Below are 5,000 nucleotides of genomic sequence, written 5' to 3'. Positions count from 1 at the left end.
GAAATAACATGGGAACACATTCCCATTTTAATTACTAGTTTGGGAATAACATGGGAACATAAACCCATTTTGATTACTAGTTTGGGAATAACATGGGAACATATACCCATTTTAGTTACAAGTTTGGAAATAACATGGGAACACATTCCCATTTTAATTGCTAGTTTGGGAATAAGATGGGAACATATACCCATTTTAATTACTAGTTTGGGAATAACATGGGAACATATACCCATTTTAATTACTAGATTGGGAATTACATGGGAACATATTCCCATTTTAATTACTAGTTTGGGAATAACATGGGAACACATTCCCATTTTAATTACTAGTTTGGGAATAAGATGGGAACATATACCCATTTTAATTACTAGTTTGGGAATAACATGGGAACATATACCCATTTTAATTACTAGATTGGGAATTACATGGGAACATATTCCCATTTTAATTACTAGTTTGGGAATAACATGAGAATGTATTCCCATTTTAATTACAAGTTTGGGAATAGCATGGCAAAATTTTCCCATTTTAGTTACAAGTTTGGGAATAACATGGGAACCTAGTCCCATTTTAATTACTAGGTTGGGAATAACATGGGAAAATGTTACCATTTCCATTACAAGTTTGGGAATAGCATGGGAAACGTTTTCCCAATTAATTTACAGGTTGGGAATTTGGTGGGTTAATTTTTCTCCAAAATCTCTTCCCATAAAAAACACATAAATAGAATTTTGGGAAATGAAATGCAGAATTTAATTCCCAACACAATCCCCAAAAAGGAATTTTATGTCCCTGTATTTTCCCAATAATGGGGAAATTTCCCATTTAATTCCCAAATGGGAATCTTGAAAAGTTTCCTGTGTTGTTGAATTGGATGATGAAGCTTATGAGGCAAATGAAGTTGTTGAATCAGATGATGAGTCTTATGAGGCAAATGAAGTTGTTGAATTAGATGATGAGGCTCATGAGGCAAATGAAGTTGTTGAATTAGATGATGAGGCTCATGAGGCAAATAAAGTTGTTAAATTGGATGATGAGGCTCATGAGGCAAATGAAGTTGTTGAATTGGATGATGAGGCTCATGAGGCAAATGAAGTTGTTGAATTAGATGATGAGGCTCATGAGGCAAATGAAGTTGTTGAATTAGATGATGAGGCTCATGAGGAAAATGAAGTTGTTGAATCGGATGATGAGGCTCATGAGGCAAATGAAGTTGTTGAATCGGATGATGAGGCTCATGAGGCAAATGAAGTTGTTGAATTAGATGATGAGGCTCATGAAGCAAATGAAGTTGTTGAATTAGATGATGAGGCTCATGAGGCAAATGAAGTTGTTGAATCAGATGATGAGCCTCATGAGGAAAATGAAGTTGTTGAATTAGATGATGAGGCTCATGAAGCAAATGAAGTTGTTGAATCGGATGATGAGGCTCATGAAGCTAATGAAGTTGTTGAATTGGATGATGAGGCTCACGAGTCAAATGAAGTTGTTGAATTAGACGATGAGGCTCATGAGCCAAATGAAGTTGTTGAATTGGATGATGAGGCTCATGAGTCAAATGAAGTTGTTGAATTGGATGATGAGGCTCATGAGGCAAATGAAGTTGTTGAATTGGATGATGAGACTCATGAATCAAATGAAGTTAATGAATTGGATGATGAGGCTCATGAGGCAAATGAAGTTGTTGAATTGGATGATGAGGCTCATGAGGCAAATGAAGTTGTTGAATTGGATGATGAGGCTCATGAATCAAATGAAGTTGTTGAATTGGATGATGAGGCTCGTGAGGCAAATGAAGTTGTTGAATTGGATGATGAGGCTCATGAATCAAATGAAGTTGTTGAATTGGATGATGAGGCTCGTGAGGCAAATGAAGTTGTTGAATTGGATGATGAGGCTCATGAGGCAAATGAAGTTGTTGAATTGGATGATGAGGCTCATGAATCAAATGAAGTTGTTGAATCGGATGATGAGGCTCATGAAGCAAATGAAGTTGTTGAATTGGATGATGAGGCTCATGAAGCAAATGAAATTCTTGAATCGGATGATGAGGCTCATGAGGCGAATGAAGTAGTGGAATCGGATGATGAGGCTCATGAGGAAAATGAAGTTGTTGAATTGGATGATGAGGCTCATGAATCAAATGAAGTTGTTGAATCGGATGATGAGGCTCATGAAGCAAATGAAGTTGTTGAATTGGATGATGAGGCTCATGAAGCAAATGAATTTCTTGAATCGGATGATGAGGCTCATGAGGCGAATGAAGTAGTGGAATCGGATGATGAGGCTCATGAGGCAAATGAAGTTGTTGAATTGGATGATGAGGCTCATGAAGCAAATGAAGTTGTGGAATCGGATGATGAGGCTCATGAAGCAAATGAAGTTGTTGAATCGGATGATGAGGCTCATGAGGCAAATGAAGTTGTTGAATCGGATGATGAGGTTCATGAGGCAAGGGAAGTTGTTGAATCGGATGATGTCCTCATGAGGCAAGGGAAGTTGTTAAATTGGATGATGAGGCTCAAGTGGCAAATGAAGTTGTTGAATTGAATGATGAGGCTCACAATGAGGAAGATGAAGCAGTTGAATCGGATTTAGTATAGAGCTATTTAAAGAAACTTTTAAAAGTGCTGTATTGGACGAGAAGAAAATAATGAATTAAGAGTAGTTCCCAAAAATGAAGTTGTTGTTTTTACTACCCACTTGTAATCTGACCACCAAGAACGACGCCATTAAGCTGTCTTTTTTAAAACAAAAATCAAGTCCAGCTTAGTCCAGATAGATTAACATATAATGGACTTGTAGTTGAAATGAATGATGTGATCCTAGCAGTGTGTAAGCAATTTAAGCAATTGCATTTTTCAGCCTTGAAAAAAAATTTCAAGGCAAAACTCCGGCTACAACTGTCTGTGTTAGAGAGGTGTCCAGCTTATAGAGAGTTTAGTTACAGCAAAATTACTGAAAAAAGCAGGGACGGGACCAACACCAAGTGTCCGTCTTACAGAGGTGTCCGTTAAGAGAGTTGACTGTAGTTGGCATATATACCTAAACAACTCTCTATAAACTGGTTTACAAATTTGCAGTGTGGAAGTCCGATGCAGAAAACCACCATTTATTTCCTTAAATGGTCATTATAGTGAAAAGGATGTACTGTCACGACGTCACGGAAAAACTGTGATGTGACACTTTGGTACATAACAACCACTATTTTACTTTTGTTTGAATGAAGAAGAATATTCCGGAGCTTCAAGCTAATGGATTAAAATGTCCGCAGGCAGTAATTTTTCGTCAAGATTACAGCCAGAAGCAGCCTCAATTATAAACTTGTTGTATACAATCTTTAATGGCAATTTTGTTTGACTTCATAATTTAACCACAATTTCTGCTTCGTTTCAAATCAGTGAGTTGAGCAATAATCTGTATAAGTGAAATTTTGAAAAATGCTAAATAGGACTTGTTTTTTTAATAGCTCTTTTCAACGTTTAAAGCATTTATTAAACTTACTTTGTCTTGTCATTGGTCACAGTATAAAATAATATTTGATTTCGCAGTCATGATGAACGATGACACTTGCTACAGCGAGGAGGAAAAGTTTGAAATTCAAATTTCATCATGTACACATTATATTGTGTAAATGGGATCAAATTAAACATATTGGCCACTTAAAACTACTTTAATTTATTCCTTTTTGTGCTTTCAGCTTCTTACATCGTAGAAGCTAAACGCACATTGTCAGCATGTTGTAAGTGAGTACGTAATTCGGAAAGCCGACGTTATGCCGATGGGACGCGAACGCCGCAGTCGATGGTTTATTGACATGTCCGAAGTATTTTCGTGACAAGCGTGTATCAAAATGTACATGAAAATAATGGCGGATGGCGAGACGAATTTAGAACACTTCAAGTTCGTGTTTTCATTTTTGAAGTGGCTTAAATACCAAAGTTCACAAAGTACAGAGTGCCAAAACTTTGCTTGCGAAGAATTTATCTTCCTTCGACTCGATTCGACGGCCGCAGAAACAAGATGACATGGCTCTTCCAATGTGATTTGAATGCAGATCACAGACTTCTTGAATGATCATGGACTTTGTGCGGCTTCTGAAGACTTAACAAATCAAAATGGTAATGTACAGTGTTGCTTTGAATTTGGAATTATCCATCAAGTCAATATTTGACCGCAAACGTTCGCATGTGTAAGTAATTAATTTCCATCATTGCAGAATCTCCCGCGTTTCAAGTTTTCGATATTTCGTCGGTTTTAAATACATTTCTTGTCTTGATATGAATTAAAATAAATCTGAAACAGAGTTTCTTTTAAGTTTCTTTGATTTGTCCATCTCTTAAACTTAAAAGTTTGACATTTTAGGCAACATAGCATCTTTACGGCGAGTCTTGTGTTATTTATTTACATGTAAGTCGCTTTTTGTTTTGAACCGAGAATTATTACAGTACTTCAGAAAAGGCAGTTGAGTATTTTTATTGATAGTTAAATGAAAGGCATTAAAAGTTTTGTGAGTCGAGTTTAAGGGGCGATTTTAAGCCATTTTACGCTGCTTCACGCTGCTCGAACAGGCTGTGTTTCGTAAATATAAATCAAAGAGAACAACATTTCGTAACAGTTTCGAATTCTTCCCACATAAAAGAAATTTCAACAGAAAAACTATTGCAAGTGTATTTCTCTCCAAGCTTTTACAGTAGATCATGAGACATTATGTCAATAGTTGATTAATATCTTTGCGGTGCAAATCGAGTGACCGCTCTTTGACCCTCTTTCATAGCCCGGTTCGGCTGCTCATGGCTATTAGATTCTTTAAAATGTCATAATTTCATAATGCAAGCGTCTTTGCATTGTTGTTATGTTACTATTATTATTATTTTTATTATTTTTAGTCTTACCACGTGTTTAATCTCGTGAAACAGGACATGCTATACTTTAATTGTGTCAATAGCTGAAAGCACATGCACTCCCGCGAGTGCTATTTTTGAAATTTAGGTACT

The sequence above is a fragment of the Oculina patagonica genome, unplaced genomic scaffold (assembly GCF_052425735.1).
Source record: "Oculina patagonica isolate OP01 unplaced genomic scaffold, crgOcupat unplaced266, whole genome shotgun sequence".
Classification (NCBI taxonomy): Eukaryota; Metazoa; Cnidaria; class Anthozoa; order Scleractinia; family Oculinidae; genus Oculina; species Oculina patagonica.
This window is presented reverse-complemented; position numbering follows the sequence as displayed.